General features: G+C 38.2%; 1 pseudogene across 1 annotated transcript; it reads right to left on the bottom strand.

Annotated features, from left to right (window-relative positions):
• Window positions 1-12,355: 12,355 nt before the first annotated feature.
• Window positions 12,356-13,088, bottom strand: LOC103747985 (annotated as a pseudogene). The gene has a single exon (XR_003846672.1). The product of XR_003846672.1 is annotated as a voltage-dependent anion-selective channel protein 2 pseudogene (transcript).
• Window positions 13,089-14,337: the final 1,249 nt, after the last annotated feature.

Below are 14,337 nucleotides of genomic sequence, written 5' to 3'. Positions count from 1 at the left end.
ACTTCTCTGCCTTCGTCCATCGCATCACCACTCTACACTCTTCTTCTAGCTGTTTGACATTTGTAGGTTCCACAGGTATTTCATATCACCTTAGTCTTTGTTTTTCTATTCCTGGATTATTTTAGCATATATTTAGGTAATTACATGGTGGTACAAATTACAGAATTTCATTCTTAAATGCTGAACTGACAGACACGCTGCACTTGGGCAGTAGTGTAGATGGCCCACAGACTGCAGAAAACACCCCGAGAGGATAGGAGAGCTATAGATAGTATTTTTTACATTTGTTCAATCTTATGCTTAAAAAATACTCATTTTTTCACAGTTTCTCATATAAGAGGTGAGTTGAGTCTAATTTCATTAGTCCATATGTTATCAATCAGTTTTCCCAACATTGGTCATTAATGATGCTATACTTTTCTTGCTGTGGGTGTTTATTTCTTTGTCACAAATCAATGGACTACAAATAGATGGATTTTTTTCTATCATGTTATACTAATCAGTGTGCCTGTTTTCACACCAGAAATATATTGTTTGATTACCATACCTGCAATAGATTTCTGGAAATCAGGTACTGTAATAGCCTCGAGCTTTGTTCTTTTGGTTCAGGATTATTTGGGCTATTTTAGTTCTTTTGTGATTCCATTACAATTTAAGGGTTTTGTCCATGAAAACTGTCACTAGATATTTTTATAGGTATTTCACTGGATCCATAGATTGATTTAGAAATTTTGAGCAATTGAACAACATTAGTTCTTCTATCCCCCCCTCCTCATAATCTGTGTGCATTTGTGTGTATATCCATGTGTACATGTTCATGTTTGTGTACATGCATACATGGGTGCTCATGTACAAGTCTGTGAATACATGTGAAGGCTAAGGTCAATGTCAGGTGTCCTCCATCACTCTTCCAACAGTCTCTCCATGAACCTGGAGCTCTGATTCAACTAAGCTGGCTGGTGAAGGGGAAAAGTCATAAATATTTTGTACAAGTTGAACATTTGTAATCAACATTCTTACAGGGCTAGAAATTCAGTACCTTCATAATTTGGGAAAAAAATTTATTTGAATTTAACTCATTACTGTTCAGAGACTGATTGCAAACATTCTTTACATGTTACCAAGTAAATAAATAAATAAATAAATAAATAAATAGTAAATATATACATAAATAAAAAATATAACAAAATCACACTAGGAAGAATATGCAGGCTATTCTCTATGGCAATACAGCTTGGTCCTGGTTGCCTTCACATACTCCATGAATCACAAAGCTACCATTGCCCGTGTTTTCCTATTGCCTGTATCAGATGGCATCTTTTTGCATCTCTCAAACTAAGCCTGGAACACAGCACACCTGGTTTCAGGGGTGCAAACAGGCTCATATCCATCAAATACCTCACCTACATCCTGAAAGGATCTAGCTGACTGAATCTGTTTGTCCCTGCGTTCACTTCATTCCACCAGGAAGTGTCTCACTCCCTGTCCTGAACAGGAGGCATCAGACTATCTTGGAGTGAGTCTTGGAAAGAAAAAAAGGTGATCTTTTTTTTATATTTAACAGAGAGAACAGGAGAGGGATAGAGAGAAGGAAAGAGAGAATAGAGCAAGAGAGGAAGGGAGGGAGGGAGGGAGGGGAAAGGAACAGAGAAAGAGAAAGGAAAGAAAGGGAGAGAGAGGGTTAGAAAGCACGTCAGAAGAGAAGGGGAGCTAAAGAAGAAGATAAGGAGAGGGCAAGGAGGAGGAAGAGGAGAGAGAAGATAGAGCGAAGGGGAGGAGGAGAAACAGGAGTGGAGGAGGAAGAGAGAAAGAACAGCATTTTATTCTTGAATGTAGCCATGCCTAAGCTTAGTTTCAGGTCATTCATTTGATCATTTCGATCTAAAAGTGATACCATGTAATAACTAAATAATTTCCATTTTGCAAGTGGAAGCACTAAAAGCTGATAAATTAAGAGATGATTAGCCATCTGGTTAATGGAGAGAAATTGATTCTAGCATGCATGTCTCTGAAAATTTAATTCATATAAATAGAATGATTCTCTCTGGTTCATTCAATTCATGAAATTAAGTTCACTGAACAAAAAAATAAAACCTTTTATGTAATAAAATATCAGACTCAGTAAAACTTTTTAAAGTGTTACAAATTTCAAACAAAACACTAAATTATGATGTTATGATCTCTTTGAAAGTCTTTTAGTAAATATTTTTAAGTAACTATTTCACAAATATATGACGCTTCTCCTACACTAGAATACTAATGTCTTTAGAGTGGCACCACTATCTGAGTCTTAAACAAAGTATTGCCACTATGATAAAGCTGTATTATTGTGAAGTTTCTCCCATATCCCATATCTTCATGCTAGCTCTGGATCATCTTTTCTCATCTTCTGAATTCAGAGTTGTAGTAAAAATACATCAGTCACGATAAGTGTAAACCATGATTGAAAGAGTAAAATTCTTCAGCAGCAATTGATCAATCGATCCTATTATATTAACTAGATGACATTAGATTATAATTAATCTCAGGGGAACACTTCAAAGAGAAAACCAGATCACGCTCGTCACCTAGGAGACCACACGTGAACAGTTTCCGTTTTCCACAATGATGTTGGTGGGACTATTTCTGGATTCATTATAAGAGTAAAACTTAGACAGCATTAAGCAACAAATTATCAAACCTGGAGCTTCTCTCAGTCCCATCCACTCCTCTATTTTACTACATTAAGTGAGTTAGAAACACTAGCAGTACAAGAGGTTCCAGAACAATGAAGCCTGGTTCATGACAAGATCTGCAGTTAATCACAGCTAGGTCCTGGGCTGGACATTGTTTCATCTCACATTATGAACTCAAGGAGAGTAAAAGCACATCTGACCTCAAGGGACATGTGCCATGCCTAAATGGAAACTCTACTCTCAATAAAAGAACAAAATGGCCAAAAAACTGCAGTCTACCGTATGAACTCACTTGTTTTTAGATATGTCCACATGTTCAGTTCTTAACTAATATTTTCCAATAGCCTTGCATAAGAGAAGAAATAAAATCAGGGTTTAGAATACAGATTGGTTCCTCAGTATCAACTCAGTCTAAAACTTTCTGGGTTTAGGTACTTGTCAAGTGCTATGTTGCTGCTAGACATGATTACACAGGGTGTTTTGCTGAACTAGATTCAGAAACAGGCTTCAGACTCACTGGATAGCAAAACTACAGAGGGATTTCCTACAAAAGGCAAACAGTTAGACTTCATCTTACTGTCATAGATAGAGTGAAAAAATTTTGTAACATTATTTCTCCTTGAATAATAAGGATGCCAATATTATAGAACAGCCAGAAGTTTTTAAAATGCCATAAAAATTAAAAGAACAAAAAAAAGAATACCCAAAAGAATTTTGCATACTCTTTCCTTCCTGGGATTTGTACCCATGGCTGTTTCTAGCCATGAAGGTACTCCCAGAAGTCACTCCTCTGTGCAAGTGTTCTGTTATGAACTGTTCACTAGCCGTATCTGCAAGTGTCTGTAACCATTGGCACTTAAAAATCTCCCTCAGTATCTGAGTGTGTACAACAATGTAATTGCTCCCACTGTGATCAATAGAAATGATCAAATAAACTGACATTTCCTTCCAGTATCTTTCCAAAACTCTCAATTTGCTGTCTAGAAAATAAATCCACTAAAACAGGATAAAAAATTGAAATCTTGAAATAAATCCAAATAAATTCAAAATAGTATGGCTGGCATATGATTGATAAAATGGTCTAAAACATACAGAATTTTTCTTGGAAACAAGTTATCAAATTGGCTTTGAGGAGGCCTGAAGATGGCTCAGTAAGTAAAGGCTCTTACAATCAGGCTTCCTCATTGTGGAAGGAGAGAACCTACCCATGCAATTCCTGTGCTCACCACACACACATACACACACACACACACACACACACACACACACACACACACACACACGCCTGCGTGCACAAAGTATTTTTTTCTTAATTTGGCTCTGAGTTATCAAAGAAATATTTAAGTAGAGAAAAGTTGAACTAAAATCACACAGAGCAAAAAGTCTTGATTCAGCTATTGCATCAAGGACACAGAACTCATCTCCACTGAGTGTTTATAAATACATGATGAACTACTGGGAAAGTACCACAGAACCTAAGGAGGAATGAAACAGAGGGAAAATCTAAGTAATGCTTCTAACTTCACTTGTTTTTACTTGACTTTTAAAATCACTAATGTAAATCTTACAGCTTAGCAATGTATTATTAATCTTTAAACCTTTAGTGTATAGGTTATAATGATAGCAGGTATCTAGACACCTTTTTAGGGTCTTAAAGGCCACCACATTCAAAAATCTCTGACTCTTACACAGAGCCTCTGCAAGCATGTCTTGAGAGCCCTTTCCTTAACAGACAGCCAAAAATTGTAACTTGAGGCCATTTTCTGAATGTGAACCTCATGAAGAGCTGTGAGGACTGATGACACATGCACAGACCTATGAGTGCCTCACATCACTTTCCACATAGCTTCTTTATCCCACAGACTCTCTAAGCCCTGTCTTCAAACAGAATTGATTTGTCTCCCACCTTCATCCCTGGCCACCTTACAAATAAGTCTTTTGATTTTTGCAAAATTTATTGTTTCAGCAATTAGCATACTGAGTGGCAGGCAGCGTGGGCCTGATGCCACAACTTGGTATGTGGAGAACATTGAACCATCCATGAGTTTTCAAATGTTTTAAAAATGTATTTTCAACTGGTGCTTATAGAAATTAGGTCCCTACTCTCTGATTGAAACCAAGAGCCATCGTCTTCACTGGTCACACTTCAGTGAATTATTTACAGGTACTTGAGAAAAGACACAAACTGACAAGAGGCTGGAAATTTTACACACATTCCACACAGAGGAAGTTAGAATTTATAGTCATAGGTTTTCTAAAATAAATAGGGAAAAAGAAGCAAGACCCTGAGTCATGAAGAAATATGTCTCTAGTCAGACTTAGGCATCATTATGCCTCTCCATTATAAGAAACAAATTTTGTGTTATTCACAAATGTTTTTAAAATATTTTATTTAGTATTTTTATTTTCTGTGTATGTGTGTATTGCCTGCATGTAGGTAAGTGCACCCGTGTTGTGCAGCACCCACGGAGGACAGAAAAGGCTGTCGGATCCCCTGGAACTGGAGTTACAGACAGTTGTTAAGCTGCCACATGGGTGCTGGGATTTGAATCCGGGTCTTCTGCAAGAACAACCAGTGTTCTTAACCACTGAGGCATCTCTCCAGCCCTATTCACAAATTTATGCCATTAAAGAGAGTTCTGTCCCACAGAAGAACATTAATTTTTTTAATGAAATAGAATTAAAGATAAAGTATTTTAGTTCATCTTTACTCTAAAAAAATCATAAAGACAAAAGTAGTGTCTTTTATTGCATATTTATAATGCTTATGGTTATATCTCCTTACAAAATTTATTCCAATATAAGTAAAAGAAATAAAGTGAAACTACAAGTTTTTATTAAATTTTAGAGGAAAGAGTTATAGACAACTATATAAAGTTTATATGTTCAGTAGTGAATTTTAATTAGAGGACAATTATGAATCAAAGGGATTATGTGTCATAGACGCAGCCCCCTCTACAGAATTTTGTAGCAACAGCATTACTTCTGGAGCTCTGGGACAAGTTCCTACCAATAATGGCTAATTCTGTGCTGATATGTAAGGAAAATGGGGTAGAGCTGCTATTTTCTAATGAATCTGAGCAGCCAAAACATATCAGTGCTCATAAAGAAACATCCCACCCTAGAGTGATTGCAGAAAATATGTACAAGTGATTTCTCTGGCACCAGTGCCCCACAAGATGGCATCTGTCCTTGGACCCTCCCCCTCATACAACTGAAGCTGATCGATTGGGTGAGGAGGGTGATTCTAGTTCTCTGGGAAGACACGTCTATCGAACACCCATAGCCATATTTTCCAAATATTTATTCCATCTTTGACAGCATGGAAATATATTCAATACAGGTCGAGGTGTTGTGTCACATGACTTTAATCCAAGCACCCAGGAGGCAGAGGCTGGTGGATCTCTGTGAGTTTGAGACCACCTTGGTCTACATAGTGAGCTCTAGGTCAGTCAGGATTGCACAATAAGACCTTGTTCCAAAAACAAAATATAGCTCCAAAAATTTCTAAACATTTATTTTCTGACATAATTATACAGTATGCGAAATGTGCTACTTTTGAAATTCTGATATATCTGTGTGTATATGTGACAGTGTCACTATATTAACTTAAGGTGGAATAGCCATGGCTGCTTCAATCTAAGTCTACATGATTCTAGTATTTTTCAACAAACCAGACTGTCTTCTTCCATTTTGTATCTCTTATAAATTCAGCCTTATGCGTGACATATTAAATATAATCAGTAGCAACTGAACAAATAAATACATAAATATATAAAAGAATGTCAGCACTGAGAAAAGAGATTATATCATTAGGAAAAAAACAGCACAGTACAAAAGACTGTAGAGACTTGAAACCAGATTTCTAAAGTTTTGAGGTTATGAATACCAGTATGTTTAGCTACACACTAAATGAACTTGCATAATTTATCTTTTTCTGAATATACTCATAAGGTTATAGTGTGGACCATGGGTATTGTCATGTTTCAGGATGCTCTGGTTCTTTCTCTGATTATTCAGGTCTTATGTTACTTATTAACAAGTAACACTTATAATCTTGCCTACGCACTGATGATATGGATCACTGCTCATCATGCAACAGTGCTTATCTCTGTTAGCTATTAAAGAGAGACAGCCCATCACCATGGCCAAAAACTTTAGACACACAAAGCCCTTCCAATTTGTTGATTGTTCCATTTATAATGAATGTTTTTCATTTGATCAGGTTTGTAATATAAACATGAAAACTTTAGATCCAGAATTCTAAATAGCCTCTGTGGAATTTGATTCTTTGTAAGCATTTTAGAGACTAGGAAAGAAAAGCCTCATATGTATCCTTCATGGAAATGGATAGGGAATTAAAATTGGACTCCTTGATTTTGAATATAAACAGTAAAAAATTTTCATCTCTGAAGCCTTGGGACCCCTGGAATGAATGAAAAATGACCCATCACTACTCCATCCAGGGACTCCAGATGAATAGACACATTCCTTATGCAACTAGATATGATCAAATTTATCATGATTCACAATAGATGGATATGGGAAAGAAAGTGCCAAGGAGGAAGAAATCAAAAGAAACAGAAGGAACAACTGAAAGAAAAGAGAGAGGGGAAAAGCAAGGAAAAAATGGAGGGTGTAAAATCTCTGTATGAGCTGACTGGATCAGTCAATATGATGTTTATGATTTTTAAACATTGTGTTATATTGTGTCTGGTAAGAAATCTAGTTTAATACATTATGCACTACATTATAGGGAATTTAATATTAGACTATAGGTATAGATAAAGGCATCATATAACAACATGAAAACAGTGACAGTTTTCTCTCTAGTACCTAGTCTACCTTAAGTGCTTTAAGAGCTGTGTAGTGCTTGAGTTTATAATACACCAATAAAATTGATTGGAATTTTTGGCGTCAAAGAATAGGAAAAATGTGTATCTTAGTATTGATGGATGAAAAGAAACTTTGCTTTTAGATTTAGAAAATTCATATTCTTGCTTTGAATTATCAAAAGACAATACAACAAATACTTTGCTTATGGTCTCAAAATGGCAGAACCATGTTACAGTGTGAAGCTCCAGCACGGAAGTCTTTCTTTTTCCTGAAGGAAGCATGTGTGTAAGCCTCACTGGTTTCAAGTTTTCTTTTTATGAAAATAATAGGTCAATGCTGTTTCAAGGTTATGTTATTTAAAAGATACTGTATGTGCAAACTGAGAGTCTGTGAGGCCTTTCAAAACATGTGTCTAAAACAAAGCTGTTTAGTATGACAGAGCTTCAAAATGCCAAGATGTCGTGTTGAATATAAAATCAAATTCTGAAAGCAAAGAACTGAAAGGTAGTTAGACGGGTTTAAATCCTGACAAGGTTCAGTATTTCTTTGTCTCAAGATGACAATCAGTGTATCTCAAATTCTTTTTGATTCTTTTAAAGTCGTTTCTTGGGACCTTCCTTGAAACAATTTTTTTGTTAGGATACTTACTTCTGAATGGTAAACCTTTGTGTGCTTTTTAATTGCATGTACTTGTCTTTGTGGCGCTTATTATGCAGGAGGAATGATATAATACTCAAATTCTTTAATATAGAAAACATCAAAATGTTTCCTTTCATTATGTACAACCATACCTGTACTCTAATAACACCTTAACTGTGTGTATTGCTGAAAGCTAAACAGACAATGTGAAAATGTAGCAAGCAAAGTCTGGCAACTCTTAATAGAATTCAGGAAAACAAAAACTACTTGTTAGTATTTTCTCCTGTGCCTCCAATAAGGGCTGAGTAAGTAAATAGGCAATAATAAAGTACATGTTTGTTTAAAGATTGAAGAACTAATAATCATAATACAAACTTGTGAATGGATAAGAAATTTAGAAGAATTAAACTCTAACTAGCAATGACAAAACTGTAGTACAATGCCAAAACTGTGCCGCATCTGAAGCTGGAGAGATAGCTCAGTTGATAAAAATCCTTGCTGCTTGAAGAACTGAGTTTAATCCCCAGAAACCGCATTTTTAAAAAGAGCCTAGCATGGTGGTGTGCACTCCTAATCCCAGTTTGGGGAAGTAAATGGACACCTGAGGAAGAACTGAGTTTAATCCCCAGAAACCGCATTTTTAAAAAGAGCCTAGCATAGTGGTGTGCACTTGTAATCCCAGTTTGGGGAAGTAAATGGATACCTGACGTTGGCCTTTGCCTTCACACCCAGACACAGACACAGATACAGACACACACACACGCATGCACGCACACACGCACGCACTGATGCTCATATACACACAAATGTGTTGATTGTAATTTCAGAGACAGGGCAACTGACATCTCCAAATTTAATACCTGGCATTCCCAATCTGGCCCTAAAAGCCTGGAGGATTACTGGAGAAGTGCTGGTCTTCTATTGACATTGGAATCTGAAGAAATTAGTTCTAATACTGGCAAAAGAATGCCACAGCAACAGGATAGATGAACTCACCAGTGAGAGTGAAGGCAAGCAGACAAAAAGCAAAAGTTTCTTTCTGCCAGGTCCTTTTATATGGCTGCCACCAAAAGGGACTGCCCACATTTAGGATGGGTTATGTTTTAGTTAATTACAGATCCAGTCAATTTGGCAATCAAGATCAGACATCACAAGTCCACCCCTTGCCAACTTGACACCAAATTACATCTCCCGATGTCATGCTTATTTCCAAATGGAAACAATAACAAAGTCGTAATCCTGCTTAACATGATTTAACCATTCCACATGCAACCTCAAATGCATTGTATGTTGTAGAATAGATGGTAAAAATCTCTTCAGGAATGCACAGTATTTTGGTGTCCCATTACTTAAATGTGCTAATACAGATTTACCTACTTTATCCTCTATTATTATTTCAACTGATTTTATATTACACAATAAAGAATTAGAGTAAATAAAATGCAAATATATGGTCAATATGTGTATACATGCACCAACATGTCCTTAACAAAATAGGACAGTAAAACATGTAAATTACAATCCTCTTTTCTGCAACTGGTCATGTGACCTTAGCTGGTATTTGTAACTGTCTTCTTGTACTACCTATTCTGTATTTCCTCCACCCTCAGCAAGCACCTCAGCCGATTTGGCTCTTTTCCTGGAGGGCTGGCCCATACCTTCATCACTGAAGGAATTGAGCTGTCATCTACCTGGATGGGTTGTTGCAATTTCCCATTGACCTTAATCACAGGACATCGTAACACCAAGAGATGCCCTAAAGAATCTCCTGCATTCCAGACATAACCTTCCTTACCTCCACTATGGAGAAGTGGTATAAATTCCCCCAGTTCTCTGGATCAATCACCCCTACTAACATGGTTATTCCTTTCTTAGCCTGTTGACTTAAGGGCATCAGAAGCCCAAAGTGGATAGGGGGAAGTCTTAGCTTCCAGTTCAGTGAAATGTTTGCTGTGTCTCCTGGCACTCCCCCTTCTGGATCCGAAACCCCAAGGCCAATAGAGGAAAAGGTCCTGGGGAAAACAAAAATTTTCCGATTGGGTCACTACAGGTAATATTGGGTAAAACCATTCCCATTTCCACCCTTTGATTCCTGGAACTGTGACTATCGGTTATAGGAGAAACAGTACCATACATAAGATGCTGATTTAAAGCACATACCACCTTTTGGGCTATTGCCATGTGACACTGTAACTGTGTCTTTATAAGGCTACTCCCCTGTTCTATCATCCATCTGCTTCAGGATGTTGGGGAACATGGCAATACTAGTGAAATTCATGAGTATGACCCACTACCACACTTCTTTGGCTGTGAAGTTAGTTCCCCAGTGAAGAATGATGCTGTGTGGAATATTATGACAGTGGATAAGGCTTTCTGCAAGTCCATGGACAGTAGTTTGGACAAAAGCATTATGTACAGGAAAGGCAAACTCAAAGCCAGATTAAGTGTCTATTCTTGTATGTACAAAGTGCTATTCTTTCCATGATGAAAGTGGTCCAAAGGAATCAACCAACCACCAGGTCACTGATTGGTCACCCTGAGGAATGAAACCATATTGTGGGCTCAGTGTAGGTTTCTACATCCAGAAGATCTAGAATTCAGCAGTAGCTGTAGCCAGGTAAGTTGGAGCTGGAAACAGAGCTCACATCGTCAACAGCAAACAGGAAGCTAAGAGAGCAAGCATCAAGCATGGCTGAGCTATGAACTCTCAAAGCCTGCCCCCAGTGATGTGCTTCCTCCAAAAAGACTACACCTCCTAGAAATTCCATGGTCTTCCCAAACAGTGCCACCAATTAGGGGCCAACAATTCATATATTTGAGGCATTGGAGATGCTCTCATTCACACCACCACATCAGGACTGCTTACTTTTCTACATTTAGAGGTTCTTAAACTTTGATCCATTATCTAAATGTTCCTTTTCTCCTACCAGTCCTTGTACATTTAAAGTAGATGAGATATGACATCTTACTTATCATGTCATCTCAGTATACTTCTTGACGAGGCCCCAAGACTTTCCTGAATTAACAGTTATCCCCAGAAATTAGAGACTGATGGATTACGTGCCATGAAACTGGAACATGACCTGGCTCATGGTGGCACACAGTAAATACATGTGCTGGAAAGACAGAACTGGGTGAGAATGTGAGAAATAAGAGAAGGAAAAGAAAGAGGCAAGAAAAAGAATGTGTGTATATGAACCAACAGGAACAACACTGCCAAACACAACTTTGTAAGTCCATGCAACAATGTGTCTGACAAGGAATTTGATAGGTAAGGTAGAGTGTTAGGGACAACATAATGTCTCTGAAGGCTAGCATTCTCATGAACCTGTGAAATGTAACCATACCCATCACAAAACACTGGTGAGGGGTCAAGGGTACTGATTTGTCTAGTGAAAGAGATGGACAGGCATGTCATGGACACACATCTCTCATTTCTTCATAATACCAAGAATTTTTTTTTATGTACACTTGTTTTATTCATAATTTGTAATGTTTTGGGTTACCAAAAGTAATTCTAATGGTTGAATTTAACAAAAAAAAAAAACCTTATCTTTAACCTCATCTCAAAACATCCACTGATCCATCTCATTCAACAGCAATAGTCAATGTTAAAAGGAACATAATGCACACCATGGCACGGTTTTCATAAACGTCTATTTCATTATTGGTGGGGAGCACATTTAACAGTTAAATACATTAAATAATGTATAGGTGACTGCACGACTGCAGCACTGATAACTAGGTAACCAATTCAACTAAACCAGCTAACAGGTAACTGTCTAAATATTTAAAATACAGCTCTTGTTTAGATCATCCTTTGCTTTGATCACCTTCTGGGGGGAAGGGGAAGAGGGTGAGCCTGCTGGTCACATGGAAATATATTAAGGCCAAATCTTCTGATATCAGTTCCCAGAGGTTTCTTTCAGCTGGATTAAGCCTCCAATTCCAAGGCAAGCCCAAGCTTGTGGCCTCCAGCATTAAAGCTCTTCCCATCTACCAGAGCAGACAGTGTAAGCTTCACACCAGGCCTCAGAGTCTGGGTGTAACCCACTCCAATTAAACTAGAGTTGTTGACCTTTGCAGAGATGGAAGCAGTAGGATCCAACTGGTATTTAGCTGCAATGCCAAAACGAGTGTTGAGGTAGAAACTAGATTAAAAGAGATGACTTCACACCCCATCATTGGAGGGCCTGCCTCTCCATATTCTACAAAAGAAATACTTACACATTAGTATGTAACTGGAAGTCTCCAGTCCTGTAGCCCACTGCAAAGTTACTCCTTGTCAGCTTTGATTTGGCACTGTCAAAGGTCATCTGGTACCCAGCAAGCCAGCCCTCGTAACCAAAGACAGCTGAACCATGGATTGCAGGTCCAGCAAAATCAAAGTCAACATCACAGCCAAGGTTTATACATTCCCTCTTGTAAGAGGACTTGATTTTACCACTTTTCTTTCCTGTGTTTGGTGAAAATGTAGTATCAAATGTCAGTTTCAAACCTTGACAAATCTGGTCTTCAATTGCAATTTCTGTTCCCAGAGTATTATCGGTGTTCCATTTTTCTGTGAAAGTCAGACCATACTCACACCATTTATATTTGGTCTCCAAGGTCCCAGTAACTTTACCAGTGTCTGTATTAGACGAACCAGATGTTGAGAATTCCACACCACTGCATGACTTTGTTTTCACATCCAGCTTCACGAGTCCAAAGCCAAATCCTTTGTTGAAAATATCTCGGGCAGCTTTGCCAAGGTCAGCATATGATGGAGGGATACACATTGGCCGCGCGCAGGTCCGTACACAGTCTGCCATGGCGAAGCCGTGGGGAAAAGGTGATCTGTGGGTGTCCTGAGGAGCGCCGCCGCCGCCCTCGGCTAGCTGCTCAGGCTGCTCGGCTGTGTCGGGATTACGCTGCAGCCGCCGCGGCTGGAGGGCGAAGTGAAGGCAATACCAAGAATTTTAAACTGATCATTTCAGTGGATCTCTATGAATTTTCCACTGATGACTTTGTTTCCACCTTAGTTGGTATTTCACTTCTCTAATGCCCAATTATAGAGGTAGAATCAAGGGATGAGGGCCTCAAATGTTATAAAATTTCTTTAAATTACATTATACAAAGTAAAACGACAGCAAAAACACATCCACTCTGATCACAGGCAACTAAACATTCTTGAAGGTAATGAGATTTACCTAGAAGTTTATCTGGCCCAATAAAGAAATGTTCAATGGACAAGTATTGGGAATTATGTGCATTAGAAGTAGTTTGTGAAAAGAAAAACAGTTTTAGATGGAGGTGTCTAATTGCTGGAAGCACACTAATCTTTCAGTCACTTAATTCTGTCTGGTGTGAAATGGTATCCCAATTAGTAATTCTCTGTTTTCTAAAAAAACAAAGAGGAAAATATCATTTTCAGTGCCTCCCTCTACCCTAGACAGACTGTGGTGGTTTGAATAAGAAATGCCCTCCATCAGTTCATGTATATGAAAATTTGGTCACCAGTTGGTGGCACCATTTAGGAGCTTATGGAACCCTTAGGAGGTACAGCCTGTGGGAAGAAGTACATCACTGAGGGGGAAGCTTTGAGGGCAGGTGTGAAGTCTCATACCTCTTCCTGCTCTGTCTCTTCTTCCTGTGTGCTATAGAGAGGTGACCTCTTGACTTCCTACTCTGGATCTGGTGCAATGCCTCCCCCACCAGTATGGTGCATCTCTTTACAACCATAAAAGCCAAATAAACTCTTCTGTAAGTTGCTTTTGGTCATGGGGTTTTGTCACAGCAACAGAAAAGTAACTACTACACAGAACTAAAGCATAAACATTTTGCATATTTCTCTTCAGTTTTTCATACCTACTTGGTCTACTTCTACAAAGCACTATCATTTGTTATCTAGTTGGATAGGTCTGGTTTGGATTTAGAGTAATACTTTCTCTATATTTATCATGTTAAAATAATTTTTTAATCTTTAAAAATATTTTATTATTTTTTCATTTTCTGTATACAGTGCTTGCATGTACACGAGTGCCCCTGTGTCATGCAAAGCCTACAAAGATCGTAAAGCTGGTATCAGATCCCTTGGAACTGGAGTTACAGACAGTTGTCAGCCATCATGTTGGTGCTGGGAACCAAACCCGGGTCCTCTGCAAGAGCAGCCAGTGCTTTTAACCACTGAGCCATCTCTCCAGCCCCC

Source organism: Nannospalax galili, unplaced genomic scaffold (assembly GCF_000622305.1).
Source record: "Nannospalax galili isolate Female #2095 unplaced genomic scaffold, S.galili_v1.0 scaffold65, whole genome shotgun sequence".
Classification (NCBI taxonomy): Eukaryota; Metazoa; Chordata; class Mammalia; order Rodentia; family Spalacidae; genus Nannospalax; species Nannospalax galili.
This window is presented reverse-complemented; position numbering and strand designations above follow the sequence as displayed.